Source organism: Lepidochelys kempii, chromosome 8 (genome assembly GCF_965140265.1).
Source record: "Lepidochelys kempii isolate rLepKem1 chromosome 8, rLepKem1.hap2, whole genome shotgun sequence".
NCBI classification, from domain to species: domain Eukaryota; kingdom Metazoa; phylum Chordata; order Testudines; family Cheloniidae; genus Lepidochelys; species Lepidochelys kempii.
In genome coordinates this window covers 74,652,427-74,674,168 of record NC_133263.1, presented here as the reverse complement: position 1 = coordinate 74,674,168, position 21,742 = coordinate 74,652,427, and the positions used below count along the sequence as shown (strand labels likewise).

Genomic DNA, 21,742 nt, shown 5'->3' with positions numbered 1-21,742 from the left:
GCAACTGTCCCACAATGCCCAACACTGACCAGACCACTCTGGTCTCAATTGTGAAATCCACTGCCTAGAGGTCACTGAGACTGGAAGCCTTTTCCTGATTGCCCAGCATGGCAAGCACACCTAGCAGGTCTCCCCTGTTGTGTGCAACCACCAACCTGATCAGGCCAGCTACATGCTCCAGATGCACGCCTGCCGGGAGTAGACAGGGGTATTGAATCTCCTGGGAATGTGGGGAGAAGAGGCTGTGCAGGCACAGCTACGAAGCAGTCATAGAAATGTCGACATCTACAAGCAGATTGCCTGGGGGATGCAAGTGAAGGGGCATGACTGGGATCAGCACCCATGCTGTGTGAAAGTGAAGGAATTAAGGCAGGCGTGCCAGAAGACCAAGGAGGCCAGCCATTAATCCAGTGCTGAGCCACAGACCTGCTGCTTTTACCACTGGTACCCTGCAGACCACTGTGGATAACCTCCAAGAAGCCCACACCACAGAACCCTGCCATGAACAGCAAGGAGGAGAAGGATGATGGGGGACATGCAACCAAGGAGGTCAAGCTATGCCGCAAGCCAGAACCTGTTTGAGGCTTGACCACAGTCCAGATGGTCCCAGCAGTCAAGCATGGGCTAGCCGGATGCAGGGAAGGAACCTTGGGTAAGTGTGTGAAAGCATTTCCCTTTAGTATTTAATGTACTGAAGGTGCCAGACTCCAGTGTAGTAGGACACAGCTTTTGACTTTTCACTAATTTATCAGTGCTAGAAGAGATCACAGTACAACAAAGAGAGGTTGTTACCTGCTTTTCATTTCCTTAGAGTTAGGCTGGAGCCTGGAATGTGGAGCAATTTGTTTATGTATCCAGGGATGTCCTTTGAATCCTCCTGAGAGATCTCAATGAAACTTTCATGGAGGTACTCCGCAATCCTCTTCCGAAAGTTTCTAAGGATGAAACAGCCTTATTTCTTCCTCTGCAGGCTCTACTGTAGTAAACAGGCTAGCAGCATACAGGCCTGAATGACTTCAGGACTCCAGCAACGGCTGTGCTCTCAGTGCCTTTGTTACCCTGAGGAATGAGGTATCATCTAAAATCACCACTGCCTGTGGGAAATAGTGTTAGTATTCAGTGCCAGTGCCCTATACTCATATTGTTTCATGCAACCGAACAATTCCCTTCTCATTTCTCCACCCCCTCACCTCTGGCAAGCCATATTCCCCATGGCTGGGACTGGAGAGCAGTGCTGTGCATAAGCGCTCCAAAACTGAAATGTCAGTAAGCATATCTTGTTTAAAACTTTAGGGGAGAGTTGCCTGATCTATTGATTGTATATTAACTATATTGATGACTTAAGAATTCCCAGTTAGCGCTCTGAGATTTGACAAGTTCTTGTCCCAAAATCAGGCCCAGTATTATTAAAATGACTGTTCAGTTGGGAACCTCAACGTGCACAGTTGCAACACTCACACCTAGGAAAAACCCTCTGTATTCTTAATACTTTTATTAACAGTTAGCAAAGTTGCAAACACTCTAACACAGCAGGGTAAAGAGAGATAATATAGAATGTGCATCTGAGCATCCATATACTCACACCATTCCTTGCAAAACAACCCGAAGTGTTAGTCATTATCTTCCTTATCATCAGACCCACCATTAGCATCAACCAGTGGTCATCATCCTGGCATCTCCCAAGAGTTACATCTCCCAGGGCACACAGACCAGGCTATAACTTTTATAATGTGTTACGCTGACGCCACTCTGCCTAATGCATATTCAAGAGAGGTTTCTCCCCTTTTCCTTATTTGTATTTCCTCACCATACTAATGTTGGGGTGCCATTCTCCCATAGATTACTAGCCCTTTTATCTCAAGCTTATTAGCATAAACATTGATTAGTTACCATAGCATCTTTGTGGTTGGACATCTGCTGATTTTCCTAACTTTATCTCAAACTGGTATAAACTAGCATTTTGTGGTTACCGGTCAGCAGTTTAGCAGCTGTCTATATTGTGATATCTTATGATCTAGGGTTCCTCTTTGATAGCTGCTTATGCTAAGGCTTTTTGGGCCTTATGCCTTGATTAGTTTAGCTCAGCTATTATCTTATAGGCCTTGAGATTGTAGGCTCATTGCATTACTACTTTAACTTATACTTATGCCTTATGTATAGGCTACAAGTCCCACAACCCCCTTGATAGGGTGATTATTAATAAACCCTATCACATAAATTTAGGGCCTTACTAGATTTGCATGAGAAGGCTAATAAATTTGTTAGGCTACGATTAACTGCCTGGGATAACTAGTTGCATAAGGGTGTTCTGGTACCTGCTATACCTTTGCAGTAACTGCAGGCCAAATGAAAACATAATTATTCCGTTCTTTGTATTGTTACCTGAGCTTGAGTGATTACCTGAGGTTGAATGGTTCTTTTGGTGCATATATAATTTGGGGTTGATTTCCCACAGGAGATATGTGGGGTAGAACTTGATACCTTTTGCTTAATCTAATTTTTTTGATTTTCTGACGCATACACCACAATACAATGAAGATAACAGGTACAGGGGATATTGCCATATGATCAATCTATATATATATGCCTTTTTGGTGAGTTTGAGATCTCGCACTTCAATTGACCATAAAAATATCTTTGATGGTTGATCACTAAACATTACTGGCCCTCTCCACCAGGAATATATTTTTTTCAACATATAAATTGACACACTATACTGACACCATTAGTCCAGGCTATAAACATAATACTGTCCCACATGCTGGTTATTAGTTTTCTCCAAATTCAGTATACTGCCATCTGGGTATGAGATCATACTGCTCCGTGTATGACACCAGTGCACCAAAGGGTGTTCTTACATTGGACTGCTGCTGTTGTCTCCAGATAGCACCAACTGACATAGAAGTCCATTTTCTCTATTTCCTCCACATGGAGGCCAAAGGGAAAGGAGTTCTGAAGCTTAACTTTTGCTGTGACTGTACTGACAATGGTAGCTCTGTGTGTTTTATCTGTAGCTGCTCTATTGTGGCCTTAAGGGGTTCTCCTTCCACACTCATGGAAAGCCTGAGCCAGGTAAGGAGGAGAAAGAAGAGGGCTCGGGATGATATGTACAGTGAGACCCTGCAAGCCAGTGCTGTACTGGGCCATGAACGGAGGGCCTGGAGGATGAATATTTCAGACTGTTTGAAGAAGGAAAGAGCAGACAGAAGAAAGGCCCAGGAGTCCCAGCAGGAAACATGGAGGGATCGTGCATCCTGTGTTTGTAACACTCTTGACAATAGTGCAGAGTTTACAGGCTCCATGCTTCTGTCAGAGATGGCAGACAAAAGTGCCATGCGGGTTTGTGGGATTTTAACTCAAAGGCATAAAAATTATAGCATAGGGATGGCATTATGGGATAGAAAAAGGTGCGTGATAGGCACTTGGTCTCTCACTCCCAGTGGTCCCTGCCCCATCATGCAAAAGACAGTGCACTCGACAATGGCAAGTTGCACACTGGGACACCTACCCATGGTGCACCTCACTGTGCATCATCACAGGTACTCCTGGTGAGTATACACAGTACTAGTTCAAGGAGCCAAGCATGCATACTCACTGTGGTGGCTCTATGCTGATGTAACTTGCATTGTACGAAAGTTTGTAGTGTAGACATGGCCTAAGTATCTCTCACTGAATATCTAGATTTCAGATTATTTTTCTCTAGTTGTATTAGTTTATATTTTTCCATGTTAAATCTCATTGTTACTTTCTGCCCATTTTTTTAACTTTCTCTAGCTCCCTTTCTTTACTATTCCTAGGGTACATCTTCCCTGGTGTTTGCCACATCTCCTAATTTAGAGTCATCTTCAAATTTAATTAATGTGGTTTTGACTTTTCTTCACTGTAATTAGTGAAGATATTGAATAAGATGGGACCTTATACAAATCCTACAATTATCCCATTAGATAACTTCCCAAAACTTAATGCCATAATGCCTATTTATTATTTGGTGGGATAAATGATAAATGTCAAGCATGTTTTTCAAAGATTTAAAAAGGCATGGGTGCACACAGCAAAAAAAACCAAAAAAACAGTTATGTTTTTTTAATGGAGGCAGAGGAAGCTATTCAATATTTTTATCAATGAACTGGAAAAAATACAAAATCATTACTGATAAGTTTGTAGATGACCCAAAGATTGGTGGGGTGGTAAATGATGTCAAGGATAGGATCATATGGTATGATGGGTGCAGTCAATCAACATGCTTCTTAATACAACCAAATGTAAGGTAAATCATATAAGAACAAAGAACACAGGCCATACTTCCAAAAGGGGGGGACTGCATCCTGGAAAGCAGTGCCTCCAAAAAGGACTTTGATAACCAGATGAACATCAGTTCCCAGGGTGATGCCGTGGAAAAAAGGCCTAACATGATCCCTTGATGTATAGACAGGGGAATATCAAGCAGGAGTGGAAAATGGGCTTGTTAGGTTTAGTGTGTGGGTGCTTGGTGGTGTTAGTGGCCTATGATATACAGGAGATCAGACTATATGATCTGGTGATCCTTCTGGCCTTAAACTCTGGGACTGTAATTATTTTTGTATATGGCATTCATGAGACCACTAATGCAATATTGCGTCCAAGGATAATGTCCACATTTTTAAAAACATGTTCCCAAATTGGAGAAGGATCAAAAAAGAGCTATAAGAAATTTTCACAGTCTGGAAAACACACTTACAGTGAGAGATTAATCTATTTAAAAAGAGATTAATCTATTTAGTTTAGCAAAGGGAAGGATAAGAGTGAACTTGTTCACAACCTGCAAAGAGAGAAGATATCAGATATTAAAGGGCTCCTTAATCTAACACATATAGGCATAACAAGGTCCAACAGTGGAAGCTGAAGTCAGCAAAGATAGAGATAAGATGTAAATTTTTAACATTGAAGATCATTAAGCATTGGGATAGATTACTACGGGATGAGGTAAATTCTTCAATATGTGGATTTGTGAAATTAAGACTAAATCTTTGTGAAATATAAATCTTTATAAAATATACACCCTAGTTCAACCACAATTTCTTGTGCTAGATGCAGAAATCACTAGGTAAAATTCTATGCCCTATTTTATGCAATAGGTAAGATTAGATTATCATAATGGACCCTTCTGGCCTTAAAATCTATGGACCAACTCCTCAACTGGTATTAATCTGCACGGCTTCATTGATTTCAGTGGAGCCACACCAATTTACACCAGCTGAGAGTCTGGTCCTATGAATCCATGAACAAGAGTGAAAGTATGTCCCAGGGCCTTGCAAAATACACCCTTTATAACACTTGCACTAATGATTGAAAATAAAATAATCTTACTCCACTTTTGTCTTCATCTATTAGTCTTCCATCATGCACAGACCTTTATGTTAGGAATGTAAGAGTTTTGCAATGAGTTATCTAAGGTTTCTTATCAACATCCTGCATAAGCAATAAAGATCAGTGAGCATGCTTAGGAAATAACTCATCCCCTTCATGGAATATCTAACCTCAAAATTTAAAAGCTTTTGTGTGTTAGAGCAATGTAATCATCTGTTGGTTTTTAATATTTTCTTAAAACCTGATAAATCTGAGGTTACTTGTATATCACGTTAACTTTTCTCTGAAAAATCCCACATTCTGCAGGACATGTCAATGTTCTAGTTAAATTCCCAATCAGATACTGATATTTACAATCTGTCTACTTATATTTTCATTGTGGTTTCAACTTGATATGATATTCGTCACTTCTTTCAAAAGTAATAGATAAGTATATTTCTGGCACAGAATAGCTACTGTGTTTCTTCCCCAGAGGTAGCTGGATTTCAATTATAGATTAATTAATTCCTGTACACACTTTCTGTAAAGCACTTTGGGATCTTTTGCATAAAAGATGCCATAAAGTATTAATAGAGTAACTGCAATTTTCTGAATATCTGAATGCAAAGTCACACTCAACACTTCTCTTACAACAACACCATAAAAAATAAACAAGATAGACAGAAAAGGACAGAATGTGCGGGGGGGAGTCTTGTGATGTGTTTTCCTCTATATATTATATATATTTTTGCACAACATGTACCTTTGATGCATCTATACACTAGTAATATTGAGACATTAACTTCTTAGTATTTCAGCTTCTAATTGTTCTTTATTGAACTGAATAACATCAGGTAATTTGGGGTCAGAAGTACCTTAGAAATTGCTAATCTATACTATGGTATTATAATATAAAATATTACTGTACTTAGAGATTTTATTTTGATAAGGTTATGTATCCTCACTGTGGTAGAGTCATAGGCTACTGTTTTATAGTGGTTTGGCCAAAGCAATTATAGTTATGCTGTGAGTAGTAAATTAGATTTAGAGGGTTTTTTATATTTATTTTTGTCTAAGTGGTGTATCCAAATTAGATGATATGATATTTGATGGTTTGTTTTAATAGAGACCAGCTCAGAATCATTCCTGCGATTTAAGAGAAACAAAGTCATTACTAGGCTAGGTTTCAGAGTAACAGCCGTGTTAGTCTGTCTTTGCAAAAAGAAAAGGAGTACTTGTGGCACCTTAGAGACTAACCAATTTATTTGAGCATGAGCTTTCGTGAGCTACAGCTCACTTCATCGATGAAATGAGCTGTAGCTCACGAAAGCTCATGCTCAAATAAATTGGTTAGTCTCTAAGGTGCCACAAGTACTCCTTTTCTTTAGGCTAGGTTTGTTTGTACCCTGCGATTTTGTTTTGCACCTTACATTTTAAATCTAACCTAGTCGTCTGAAAAATAACTATAATGAAATTAGTGTACATGTAAAAAGGACACACAGACAGCCCAGCTAAATGAAAGCTTTTATTCACTTAAATTTAATAAATGAATCTCTGAAAGAAAAGCAATGTAGGCATGAAAATCTGAGTTAATAGATGGGCTGCTAATTTATCTTTTATATAGACAGACAAACTCTACTGTATCTATTGTTATGACCAGAGTTGCTACTGTCTTGAAGGTTATAAGTCATCATTATATAAGCATTCAGGACCAAACTCACCAGACACAGAAAGAATTAAAGTTACCCAATGCAGTACAATGCCCAGACAACGGTTGAGGGGATTGTATGAGTTCAAGCGCTCTCCTTTGTCTGAATGGGCAGTCAAACCTTTTCTAAAGTTCCTTTGTTTTGCAGAGCAGCTCTATTATTATCTATTATTAATGCAGGTCACAAACCTGTCTGTGGCAGAGCACCCCCTTGAGAAGCTACAAGGGGAGCACACATGTGAGTCCAATTATCCCCCACCCTAGCAGGTGTTGCAGGGTGTCTTTCTAGCGGGCCTCTGGAGTTTCGTCCCCTCCCGGGATCCCAGGCAGAAGTACAGAACTGCTAGCAGTCAATAAATGGGATTAAACAAAAGAACGGAAAAGAAAACCGGTAAGCAGCTCTCTCCAGGATATGGGCCTGTCCTACTTCAGAGAGGCCCTTGGAGTATCACCGTCCACTCCAGAGTTTCGTAGGGTTCCAGTGTAAGTATTATACAAACGGCCATACTGGATCAGACCAATGGTCCATCTAGCCCAGTATCCTGTCTTGCAACAGTGGCCAATGCCAGGTGCTGCAGAGGGAATGAACAGAACAGGCAATCATCAAGTGATCCATCCCCTGTCACCCACTCCCAGCTTCTGGCAAACAGAAGGCTAGGGTCACTCAGAGCATGGTGTTGCATCTCTGCCCATCCTGGCTAATAGCCATTGATGGACCTATCTATCCTCCGTGAACTTATCTGGTTCTTTTTTTAACCCTATTATAGTTTGGTCTTCACAACATCCTCTGGCAATGAGTTCCACAAGTTGACTGTGCATTGTGTGAAGTAGTACTTCCTTTTCTGCTGCCTATTAATTTCACTGGGTGACCCCTAGTTCTTGTGTTACATGAAGGAGGAAAAATAACGTTTCCTTTTTTACTTTCTCCACACCAGTCAAGTTTTATAGACCACTATCATATCCCCCCTTTGTTGTCTCTTTCCCAAGATGAAAAGTCCCAGGCTTTTTAATCTCACCTTATATGGAAGCTGTTTCATACTCCTAATGATTTTTGTTGCCCTTCTCTATACTTTTCCAATTCTAATTTATCTTTTTTGAGATGGGGCAACCAGATCTGCTCATGGTATTCAAGACGTGGGTGTACCATGGATTTATATCGAGGCATTATGTTCTCTTTCCCCTTCAGCTCAGGGGTCCTGCACTCTCCTCCTGGCTGCCAGTGGCTGCAGAGCACCCACTAATTTTTCCCCGTGGGTGCTCCAGCACCGGAGTACCCACGGAGTTGGCGCTTCTGGGTCCATGAGGTAATTCTTCAGTGCAGTTATCCTATGTCTGGGGCGGGAGTTTCCCCTTCTCCACTGTTCTGTAAATTGGTTTCTACCTGTTGTCTTGAGAATCAAGGAGTTTCCTCTGGATATGTTGCTTTTTAGTAGGTATTAATTAACCACTGTCTTCTTTAAGGTTTGTAGCCACTTCTGTGGGCAAAACTCAGCAGTTATTAATGGCTATTGTTATCATGGGATCTGTCCCAGCCATGTAAGAGTTATATTACACAAATGTACATATTACTCTTAACATGAGAACTACAGAGATTATCACATGAGCAGTACAGTCATCCCCATTCACCACCAGGGCCGTCCCTACCCATCTGCAAAGTACGCAGCTGCGCAGGGCACCAGGAAATTTGGGGCATCACATTTCCCGGTGCCCTGCGCAGCTGTGTGCTGCTCCAGCCCCTGCCCCACCTCCTCCCCATGGCCCCCGCCCCTGCTTCGCCCCAGCCCCGGCCCTGCTCCTCCCCAACCCCGCAGGACTGCAGCAGGGCCGGGACTTGCACTCAATGGAGGTGGGAACTGCAGCGACACAACCCCAGCCATGCCGCCGGTGAGTGCTGGGGGGAGGTTCCCCTCTACCCCCCAAGCCAGCCCCACACCCCCGCAGAGGCCTGCCCACCCCCACCCCCCACGGAGGGGCTGCATAGGGCCCCAGAATAGCTAGGGACGGCCCTGTTCACCACCGCTTAGGAAAGTCCAAACACTACATATTTGACTGCAATTTTAACAAGTTAATTTTAACAACATTCCACCAGCATTAAGTCTGACACACCCCGACCGACATAAGTTTCACGGACAAAAGTGCCGGTGTGGACAGCACTATGTCAGAGGGAGACAATCTCTCCCGCTGACATAGAGTGGCTACACGGGAGACCTTACAGTGGCACAACTGCCTTGTACAGCTGTGCCGCTGTAAGGTCTGTAGTGTAGACATAGCCTTAGAAGCAGAAAGACAGCAGAGAACTAGGGAATAGTCCTGCAAAGGCACAGGATAATCAACGAGCTTCTTGGGTCAAAGGGCTCACTGGAGAGACAGGCTTGGACATTGTAAGCAACTGCTGCTATTGTTTCTACTGTGGTCAGGGAAACAGAACTTTGTGTACACTCTTTGTAAATAAACAAGATTGCACCAAAGAATAAACTTGACTCATATAATCCATTTCTCCTTCTAACGAAAACAAACTGTTGAGGTCCCAAATACTGCCTAACTCCTTGGGCCAAAAAAGGACAACATTAGTTTCTTGAGGGATGCCACTTTTCATATTCATCCCTGAGGACACAATCCCCCAGCACTAAACAAACCATGCTCAACATCTTGGAGTTCTAGTTTAAACATTTGAACATATTGTTCATGTACTTCAGTAGGAGCTCCGCAGAGCTCCATTATCAGTGATAGTGTTGTTAACTTATAATGTTTACTTTAAAATTGAGGATTGTATTCTAACCTCTTGGAGACAGTGGAGTTACACACTTTTGTGACAGGATGTTTGTCAGTCTGTCATGAGTGTTTAAGCACTGTATAATTGTCTGTCAATAGCAGAATTCTAATCTCTTTATACATCAGATACTTCTGCATTTCTGGCCCACCTTTCCAGCTGTTGTATAGTTAGCACTAGTAGTGCAAGTAAGCCGGTCAGGTCCAGTATGCCATACCCTTAACATGGTTATTGCCGGTACGTCATACCAGAAAGACACATTTTCAAGAATGAACTGGAGAGCACTGCGCCGATACTGATTTCTATCCGCGGATAGAGATTTGTATCCGCTGGACCTCAGGGCTCTCCCGGGAACTGCAGTGGCAAAAGGAACAGAACGTGGGACCACCACTCGCAGAAGCCAGCACCCGGTGCTGGCAGCTCCTTTGATGCTGCTGTACTGCCCTCAGCCCCGCCCCCAGCCCTGTACTCCGGCGGGGCTATACAGACCCCAGACGGGAGACGCAGCCGTGCCAGAGGAGTTGCTGGCATGGGGCACTGGCTCCTGGGTTCTGCTCCTTTTGCCTCTGCGGTTCCCGGGAGGGCCCTGTGATTCAGCAGATACCAATTTCTATCTGTGGATATCGGATTCTGCAGGTATAAATTTGTATCCGCGCAGGGTTCTAGTCACGGACATTTGGGGGGGGCGGGGTTTGAGGTCGCGGGGTCAGTACCATACCAATAAGAGTTAAAATCTATTTGCACCACTGGTTAGCACTCACTGCAGTACAAACATACCCCTTAACTTTTTAAATTGAAGCAAAAAATGTTTTAACATCCCTTCAGGGCAGAGTTACGTAGCAGAGTATTGCTGTTTTATCTGCAATAAAAATCTCTCCTGAACATCAGTGCAGTTGCACGGAGAATTAATATAGCATTCCTTCTCTGCTCCTACCACCTGGAATGCAGCTTTGGGCTTTTTCCTCAACCTTTCAGCAGGCCTGCCACATCTCACTTATCCGCAGACTCCCTCATTTTTCATTAATTTTAACAAGTACTTTTTATGGCATCTCTGTCTTATGAAGATGGAAACACAAAGGTCTTATGATTGGGACATAATTACAACAAGATTCTGCAGGCACGTCAGCACATTAGTAGTCCCCCCTGAGTTCAGTGGAACTACTCACATGTGTAAGTGTTTGGAGGATCAGGGCTTTGGACTGTAAATTTGCTAGTAGATTGTCAATTTATTCGGAAAAAGACTATCAGATTCTCAACTGACTAATGGATTGTAAAATCTTTAGGGTACGGACTGTCTCCATTTTGTGTTTAGTACTGCACCAAGCACTTAGTTAGTGCTTTAAAAGTGCATAATCACCAAAGAAAACAATAGTTGGAACCAGGAGACTTGTCTTTTAATCCCAGATTTTACAGTGTTATCTTCTGGTTATGTTATCTTTGACAAGTCACTTAACCTCTGTGTGCCTCATTCTTCCTATCTGTAAATGGGGTAAACACTTTCCAAGTTTGTAAACACTGAGAATCTCAGACAGAAGGTGCAGTTTAAGCATTTTTGTCTTCTTGAAACACAATATTTAAAACCTCACTCATACTTTGAATCTCTTCACATGCATAGCATATAATCTGACAATCCTGATTCTGTTCTAACACAGCATTGCTTCTTTGTATTTGGCTAAAAAGCAATCTAGAAGCAGGATTAAAATCAATTCCCATTTCAGACATGTTTAACTTCTATTTTCCATTTTTGGCAGTCTTCCCTCCAGCACCATATATCCCCAACCATAGATTCCTCGCTCTGTCCTTTGAGCCTGGGGCTTGCTTTTATGTTATTTTTTATTTGAATTTAAATAGCACTCATAAAGTACTGCCTGCCTGCCCTGGGCTCAATGTGCCCTTGTGATTAGTTAAAAATATCATGCAAAAATCATTATGAAAACGAAAGCAGCAGCACACTCCCCACACTCATAACAGCACCAGCTAGCAAAAATATGTTACAGGCCAAATATAAATTTTCTTACCCCTCTCATATCCAAATGAAATGCTAGACACCTCATCCCTCCCTGAGGGTCTGCTTAAGAAGAAGACGATTTTGCAGCTTGTCCAAAAGACCAACAGATTTGTGGAAGGCGAGTGAATTTCAAAATCAAGGGGCCAGGAGCGCCTTATCTTATATACCAAACATGTCCTAGTTTGAGCACCCCTGCTAACCTCAACTGTGGCAGAGAATGGAAAAGCAGTCTATTAAGCAGGATGATCCAAGAAAATTTTGAGCTTTGTTGGTCAAAACTACCACCTGAAACAACTCCTCCTGGAAACCAACAGGTAGCCAGTGCAGATTTTGGAGCACTGGTATAAAGTGTTCCTGGCAGACACCCACTTAACAAGCATGCTACTAAGTTCTGCACTACCTTCTAGGGGTGCTGGAACTATTACTATCATGGGGGTGCTGAGAGCCATTGAACCAAACTGTAAACCCTGTATATAATGGAAACCACTTCAAGCCAGGGGGTGTAGCAGCACCCCAAGTTCCAGCACCTATTCTACCTTCAGCTTCTGTGTGGAGTTAAGCTACAGGTATGTGACAGGGACTAACCAGTACATCTTCTGCAAACAAAAATTGTGCCTCACTAATCTATTAGAATTCTTTGTGTGTCAAAAAGATAGTGGATAGAGGAGAACAACTTGACATAATTTTTTTAGGCCTCATCTATATACAAAGGTTATAGTAGTATAACTTATTCCCTTTCTCACTCTGGAATAAACTATGCTGGTATAAGCACTTTAATACAGGTATAACTGGGTCCACACAAGAGGAGTTGTACCACTTTCACTATATTGTATTTCCATCCTAGATTCCTCCTTATCTTTAGTCACAATTTTACCTGTCAACAAACCATATGTTTGCATGAACTCACATTTAAAAAAGAATTTTTTTTTAAAAATTTAAAAATAAAAAAAAAACCTTTTACTAATGTGAGTAAACTGGCGGTCTTAAGTGGGACTACTCATGTGACTACTGGGTTTACAGGATTAGACTCCTTATTTGGTCACCTCCACTCTTCTAGGAACAGCATAGTTCATTTAATTTTAGATTTCATCATAGGCAGAGAGGTTTTCAGCCATCTGGGAAGGGTGTGTAAACTGCAAATTGAAGATAATTAAGCTTTTAAATTAGAACTATGAGAGAATTTAACAGCTGGTAAGTGTTTTCAGTTGTAATCTACAGACCAGCTGTTGAGCAAAATCTAGATAGAAGTAGAGGAAAATAAATTCAGTGATATAGAATCTGGACTTGAACTTTTTTGCATAAGTTTAGTAAGTGTACACTATAATGCAGTCTGGAGTGGCTCATGGGCAAGAACAACTACTTTAGGACAGATTTTAGAAGCAGGACACAATCCCCAAACAGGTTGTGAGTTCTATAATTAGATTTCATGAACCAAGTACAGGGCGGCTCTAGGATTTTTGCCGCCCCAATCAAAAAAATTCTTGGCCGCCCCTGCTTTTTTTTCATGCCTCCCCACCCCCAGCTCCACCCCAACTCCACCCCTTTCCCCAAATCCCCGCCCCGCCTCCTCCCCCAGGTGTGCTGCATTTCCTCCAGCATTGCTTCCTGCCGCTCCCCACCCCCTAGCTCACCTCTGCTTCTCCTCCCTCTCAGGTGAGGGAGAGGCAGCGCGTTCAGGGGAGCAGACGGAGTGGAGGTGAGTGAGGGTGGGGGAGAGTGCAGGAAGTAACTGTGGGGGTAGAGGAACCGCTCCCTGCCCCAGCTCGCCTCTGCTCCACCACCGCTGCCTCCCCCGAGTGTGCCGCCGCTCAGCTTCTCCTCCCTCCTTCCCAGGCTTGCCGTGCGAAACAGTTGTTTTGCGCGCGGCAAGCCTGCGAGGGAGGGGGGAGAAGCGGAGCGGCAGCGCGCTCAGGGGAGCAGGTGGAGGTGAGCTGGGTGGCAGGGGCACATTTCTAGGGGTGCTATGGCCGGCGCCGGAATGCCGCCCCTAGAAATGTGCCGCCCCAAGCACCTGCTTGTTTTGCTGGTGCCTAGAGCCGGCCCTGACCAAGTAACAAGTATAAACTCCTCAGGCACTATCCAGTCTTAACATGGAGTTAGATCAAAATGCTGAAGGGCATTGTCTGTATCTTGCCACTGAGGGATGTTTGACTCTGTAATGGTTGTTTTACACCCAAGATCACAAAATATTCCGGTTACTCCCAGTGCCAGAGGACCAATCACTTACCCCAGGTCAATTTGCACCTTCGATCTCACACCAGAGACAATGCTTATAGCCAATCCTTTGATAAGCTGACTAGAAGTTTATTAACTAGGAAAAAGAAACAAGAGAATTATTTACAAGGCTAAAACAAATAGACATACACACACAAATGAGTTTCAGCCTTAGGTTTCAGATGGTGATAGAGCTGCTGAAATATGCCAGCTCTCTATGTCCATTAGGGTTAATCCAGGTTAGTCCTGGACATCTCTTGCTTATGTTTAGGAAACTTTGCCCCTTAGAGTCCAAACCGTCTGAAAAGGCCCTAATTCCTTCTGTTCAGGGATTTTTATCCCCATCTCCCTGGAGTCCAAGGTGATAGGATGAGCGCTTCTGCACATAACCTGTTTATGGGTAGGTGTGGGGAGCAATCAACAAAGTCTTTGTTCCATAATGGCCCATTTCAATTCAATAGTTTTTCCTGTCTGACAGGAGGAAATAACACCTTCTGAAGGAATCCAGCATTTTGCATTAGGTGAAGCTTTTTTCTTATTTGGAAGTTACAGCGTTTCAGAACATTTTGCAGTTGTAAACACTTAAGTATTATCTTATAGCATGGGATACAGATATTATAAGTAGGATTAATACATGCAGCATCCTAAAAGCATTCCATAAAGTCTAAACACATTCTTATAACACTAATATCTATTTTAACTATACTAATCCACAGGTGAGCTAGATTGGTTTCCAGCTATGCATTTGTCGGTGTTCAGTGAGGCCTGGGGCCTTGCCATGAGCTGGTACCTGATCTGCCAGTGTATTAGGGAATTTCTAAAATTGACCTCTTATTGGATAGATATTTCTCAGCAATTTAAAATATGTTTGAAGTGCATTGTTATTAGAGCCAGAGCTACCTTCCTTGCATTTTTCCTAGTAGACCTGACTTTGAAGTTTGGTCTCACCATGCCCGTAGAATGGTTTAAGGACACAGGCCACCTGGCATAATTGTTTCTAAAATATAGACAACCCCTGACACACACAGCTAATGTACACAGGCCCTTAGGGGTTTATGATCCCATTGTTTATAATAATTGCAATAATTTGTTATTTGTATTCTGGTAGTGCCTAAAAGCCCCATTCTGCTAGGCTATACTAACATATGCTAAAACAACCCACACCTCAAACATTTACAATCTATGGGTTTAACAAAACAGATGTAATGGGACAGGAAAGGACGTAATATGTAAGCAGAATGATCAGGATTTTATGGGGGCAAATATCATATTAATTCTTCATTTGATTTGTTTTGTTTAATGTAACAAGGTTAGCATCTGAATGGCTCCAATTAAGCTTTAAATTAACCTTTCACAAAGATGAATGAAGGGAGAGTTTTTGATGATCAATGTGGATGCAGGGGTGCTGCAACTAGGGGTGCTTGGGCTGCAGCAGCACCCCTTGGCTTGAAGTAATAATAACAATCAAATACATGGTTTCCATCTTATACAGGGTTTACAGTTTTGTTCAATGGCTTTCAGCACTCCCACTATAAAAATTGTTTCAATGCCCCTGTATGGAAATGTTTACTTTTACCTAGATCTACCTGTGATGTGTACTGATCAAATATATTTAATCACATATAGTTCAAAAATATAAATATGAATTAAATTGTAAGTGAAATCTACAAGATTAATCCTGGAATGGGAAGTGATGGCTTTATTCTGGTCCAAGTGATCAAAATACTTGTAATTTGGCTAAGGATATAGCTACCCTAATGCAACCCTCCACCCTGGGTAGATGCACTGCACCAATCTTAAGCTTGCACAAATACGATTCACCCCAATTTCAAACCTAGTAGGGAGCCTAAGGGCTTGTCTACACTGGCACTTTACAGCACTACAACTGTCTCTCTCAGGGGTGTGAAAAAACACCCCCCGGAGTGCTGCAAGTTTCAGTGCTGTAAAGTGCCAGTGTAGACAGTGCACCAGTGCTGGTAGCTATTCCCCTTGTGGAGGTGTTTTTTTATAGTGCTGGGAGAGAGCGACTACACAGCCAGGTTAAAGCGCTGCAACGGCCAACACTTTAATGTTGCTAGTGAAGACATGCCCTTAGATTGACCATGACGGTTAACCTGTTTGTAAAGATGTTAAATCCTGTCTATACTAGTGTTAAAAATGTGATATTTAATTAGTAGTTCTAAGAACACTGCACCCTACAAATACTCATGAACACCAGAAGCTGCAGTGATATGGAACAGATTTTCCCAGTGTGCACTGATATCTGATGCAAACATGGTTCTGCATTGTGAAAAGACTAGAAAGGCTAGCATCAGAAAAAGTGTAATTGAACGGAAGCACTGAACTGTGTTAGGTGCAACTATGTCAGTTAGCATGTCAGAGATGTTTCTTACACAGTAAGGCTGATAGGGCCCAAGGATATTGCCAAACCCATTTTGTATTCTGAGCTAAAGTGGAAAAAGTATTTATTGAGAAAAGACTTAAAAATTACATTTAAGATTTTAAGTTTCTATCCATCTATTAGTGGCCATTTCTGATGTTTGATTTAAATTTACAAGAGAGGTTCATTACTGTAATTTTAGGATCAGGTAGATGGGTCTAAATTCCTTCTCTCATATGACTTCCCATCACCTGCCTTCTTTAATTTTAAAATTGAAGATAATATTTTGACCCTTCCATAGTAGATGCATCACAAGTACACTATCTCACTGATGCTTATGCATAAAAATATGCACCATATGTAATTTGTCTATGGGGAGATCCCAGGTTGGTTCCCTGACTGTTCCCATGCTTAAATAATACAGAGAAAGTAGTCTGAGATCTAATTGTTCCTCCTTGCTGAATTGTGGTTATAATGACCATCTGTACATGGATCTTGTTTAAGAGTATCATTCTGACACCATGTCTGATAACACAATAAGGTAACAGAAATTAATACTCTACAACAGTTGGTACCTGAACTTCCATTTATATGTTCTAACCTGTTAAATAAAAAAAAAAAAGTTTCTGCTTATATGGTTGTTCTGGCAGCGTGGAAGGGGCATAACATTGGCTTTTAAAAACATTTTAACAATCTAGATCAGCCCCAGACAACCTCACACTATACTAAACATCTCCAGCAAGTTATACAGTCATTTTTAAGCCTTTATTTTGTACAGTATAAAATTATATTTTGAATATGGAATCTCATTTTTCCTTGCTGCTGTTAGGTACGTGTAGTAAAGGGTAGAGTCACCACCTTCCCTACACTTTAGGCTATGCCTTCACCTCAAATGGTATGCAGTTACATTTGCAAATTAACCTTTTAGGGTATATTTTCACTGCAGAGTTAACCCAGGTTTTAGCTGGGTTTTAGCCCAAACCCTACTAACTGTTCGTACACAAAAATCTCTGACCTGGGGGTTAGTTTATCAGGCTGAGGGAGTGACTTAGCGCCCAGACTCCACTTTGACTTGGACTTGAACCAGCCCACATTGCAGTGAGGGGGCAAGATAAATCACTTGAATTCTGATAGTCCTCCAATGCCTTCCCACAATTCCCCTTAAAGGACAGACAAGTTCTTCCCTGATTGACCGGGAAAGAATCCTAAAGCATCTCAGCACAAAGAAACCAGGATATGACCCCAGATATACACAGGTGAGATAGAAAAGGAGACACAGTAACGCAGGTGAGGCTTGCATTCAGACTTGGCTAATCTGGGTGCTCAAATCTAGGTGCCAATCACCTGGGCCAAATTCTCATTTTTGCTAAAGACCCTTATACATTTGTGACAGGCTCCCCCCCAGAGTGCCACTTGAAACTGAGGCTGCCTGTCCTATGAGCCTGGGTTCCCTTTACACTGTTCTGGTGAGGCAAGCCAGTCAAGTCTTCCCTCAGGCTTCAGACTGCACTTTATCAGCACACACACACACAGAGAGGTAGGAATACACCCAGCTGTTGTAACATGCAAACAGGCTTTCTGACTAGCCCCTGCATGGGAAGGCTTCAGCTAAGGAACTGCCCAGATACTGAAGTGCACACCCCCCTCTGGAGTGCAAACCCAAAATTACACCATCTTGCACTGCATAGAGAACTGTGCAGCACTGTGAAATTCACTCCCTTCCTCAATGTGGAAGAAGATATACACAGCTTTTTGCCTCCCAGTTATGAATTCCACAAACTGGTTTCAGAGAAAACAAAAACAAGTTTATTAACTACAAAAGATAGATGTTAAGTGATTAAAAGGGATAGAAAACAGATCAAAGCAGATTACCTAGCAAATGAAACAAACACACAAGCTAAGCTTAACATATTAAAGAAATTGGTTATAACTAGCAAATTCTCACCCTAAATGTTGTTTTAGGCAGATTGCAGAGGTTCTTGAAGGAAAGCTGCTCTTGCTTTCAGCTTAAGACTCCAGGTATTTCTTTCACAGGCCAGATACATTCTAGCCTGGGTTCAGGCCTTTCTTCCCCAGTTCAGTCTTATGTATTTACAGCAGTCATCTTGGGCAGGGATTCAGCAAAGAACAACTGATGATTATGTAACTCCCCTGCCTTAAATGTTTTACATATGGCAGAAACCCTTTGTCTTCCAGTGTGATTCCCACCCCCAGCCAGCAGAAAAGTACTAATTTTGTTATGGAGTCCAGTATTAGGTGATGTGATCATATGGCCCTGCAGCCATAACTCAAAAGTCTATTTGCAGCATCCATAGGAAGGCTTTCCAGGAACGTGAGAGATTAGCATCTTCAAAGACCTATTGTTTTTTCTAATGGCCCATCCAGACTGATTGCATTCTGTCTGGTGGGCAGTCCCCAGGTGTAAACCCATTTGTAATTGATATATAGTCAGTATTCCTAACTTCAGATACAGAAATGATACATACTTACAAATAGGTTAATCACATTCAGAAAATCATAACCTTTTTCATGCCTTACATGCCTTTCTCACATGACTTATCTTGCACAAAATATATCATAGTTGTACTATAATCATATTATAACTTTCTGTGAAGAATTTGGGGCATAGTGTCACAACATTTACATCCACTTTAATATCCCTTTACAATGCCTGTGCACTGTAAAGGGGCCACACTGTAAATGGGAATCAAGTTCAACATTTTCATTTGTTTATGTGACATTCCTGAGTGAGTACTTGATAGCAGTCTGCTGTTTTGGGTTGTAATTTTGGATTCACAGCAGTGTTTGTATTACAGTTTACTAAAGTAAAAACAATGAAGGATTTAAAATACAAATTTTGAGCTTAGATTTTTATTATCCATTTTCATTATGTCACGGTACCTGATGTCATAAACATAGGCCCCATCTACCTTGTGACGTGAGCTGTATTGAAGAAACCACACTTACAACAAAAAGAAAAGGAGTACTTGTGGCACCTTAGAGACTAACCAATTTATTAGAGCATAAGCTTTCATGAGCTACAGCTCACTTGAGACTAACCAATTTATTAGAGCATAAGCTTTCGTGAGCTACAGCTCACTTGAGCTGTAGCTCACGAAAGCTTATGCTCTAATAAATTGGTTAGTCTCTAAGGTGCCACAAGTACTCCTTTTCTTTTTGCGAATACAGACTAACACGGCTGTTACTCTGAAACCACACTTACAACATGGCAGTTATCCCCCAAAGTTAAAATATAGTTCCATCTTCTAACACAGATGAAAGTCTGCACTATGATGCAGGGACACTGTTAGAACATGGTAAGGATCCCTCATGATTAATTTTGTACTGCAGATGGTCCATCATTCTGAAAGTAGCAAAGTTGTGAGCTATTTACAGCTTATGTTTCAGAACTTCTCCCCTTGCTTTTAGTTCCACACTAACTTAGAGGCTTTTGTGAAAGTATAGTTCTGATTAAAGTTTCTTCCCTATTTACTGAAAACTTTGATGTACAGAAAACAAAGACATTGTACCTGTTTCCAGTTTGTATGGATAATACACATTTTCAGGATATGTTTAACAATATAATGGACAAACAATGAATAGTCAAATGAAGGAAAATAGGTGAAGACAAAAACCAAAAGACTATCCCTTTCAAAAACTTTTAGGTGGAGGCACTAATCCAGGTTTGTTCTTGTCTATACTTACAGCTAATTGTCATCAGCCCCACTTCAGCTAAACCAATTACTGAAACAGGGCTACTTCCTAAAGTAGACAGAGTAAAGTTGTAGATATTAGACTAAGCAGAACCTGGATTTTGAAATGACAGATAATCTAAATGTTCTTTCCCCTAAGCCTCTTCACAAGAATAGGTTTGACTGAGGTTTCAAAAAGAGAAATTTCAGTTGGTAACAGCTTCTGTCAAGATATTTCTGTACATAATGTGTCCGAAAGTGAAAACACAGCACTGTAAGTTGTTAAACTATACATTCAAATACTTTTGGGATACTATTAAAAAGTGAGGCAGAAAGGTTCATCACAAGTCATAACGAGCATGTAGACTTGACATATGTTACTATAAGGAATAATCATCCCTGAGGTTTGAGTATACCCAAGGTGTGGCTCTGTTTGATTACTGTGGCTGGTCAGAAAGCACGTAAAGGCTTTTGTTCACCCAAAACCATGTTAGTTATACATGTCTCACATTACAGTAGTCACAACTGTGTAAAGAGTGTCTGAAACATATTGAGTTTCAGTACTATTGTTGATTTCTCTGCACTGCATGTGCCAGTAGTGTTGAGAATCCTCTTCCCATTCACAGCCAAGTATAGACTTATTTATTCCAGTTGTTTGTGCTCTCAAATCTGAAGACTATTTGTAGTTGGATTGTTTATGCACTAATAGTGAGATCCTAGACTCACACCAGGGCCTTCATACTTTAAAAAAAAAAAAAGGGAGGGCCTGTCATAGTATGAGTAGTTAGTTCTTTAGGGGCAGTTGGGTTCAGCCTCACCTGTGCCTAGTTATTTGCTTCCCACATGATGGTTTTGCGCTGGTGGTTGGGTCAGGTGACCAGGCATTACATGATGATAACTGGGGAGCAGGGTTTCCTGTAACACCCAATCTGCTCCAGCAGATTAGGTATGGTCTTGAATTGGTTTAGCAGGGAGCTGGGGGGAGAGAGTCTTTTGGGGGAACCTAGGTCAAAAAGGATTGCAGAAGAAGCTCTGGCTGGAGCCACTTCTAGTGAAGGGCAAGAAAAAAGAAGAAAAATTCCTCCCAAGAGGGAATTAGGTGTTCAAGAGGAGGGATGTAATGGACTGGTGAGCCTGGAGAAGGAGGCTGGAAGAATCTAGCTTTCCCTTAATTATTTTAGGTAATAAACCAGTTCCCAAAAGAGGAGAGTAATTACAAAGCATTACTGTGATGATTCTGTCTCCCTGTGGAAGGAAGGAAACTGAGGCAGTAGTAGGATCTGTCACTGAGTGAAGTAAGACCCAGTTAAAGGACCTTAAACCCCCCAATAACTGACCAGGGGAGGATTTCCCCTAGTATAGACGCTGTACAAGGGAGCTATCAGCTGCATTGCAAAGACCCCCTTGCAAAGGCTGGGGTAGAAGTATGCTGGGGTATGATGAGCATGCTGAATAGGGGCCATATCGTGCAGGACTATGGAGTTTCTTTACAATGCTGTGGCCCATGATGCTCTGTAACTTATATATTACCTCACGGCTGTATAAATTATGCTGGGGAAGCTCTATCCCTCAGAGCAGCACAGGATTGGAAATGTGCAAAGGTAATTTAAAGCTGCTGTAGGCACTTCTGGGCAATGAGTTAGGG

The 21,742-nt window shown here is 41.7% G+C and overlaps 1 long non-coding RNA gene across 2 annotated transcripts in view; it reads left to right on the top strand.

Annotated features, from left to right (window-relative positions):
* The window catches only part of LOC140916080 (uncharacterized), a 33,385-nt gene that overhangs the window by 10,046 nt on the left and 1,597 nt on the right, over positions 1 to 21,742 (top strand). Inside the window, exon 1 of one of the 2 annotated variants that reach the window (XR_012160412.1) lies at positions 45 to 652. The exons of the other annotated variant lie outside the window; for it this stretch is intronic. This is a non-coding gene — a long non-coding RNA (uncharacterized lncRNA). Of the gene's footprint in view, positions 1 to 44; positions 653 to 21,742 lie in introns of those variants that run through there. 2 annotated transcript variants of the gene reach the window in all.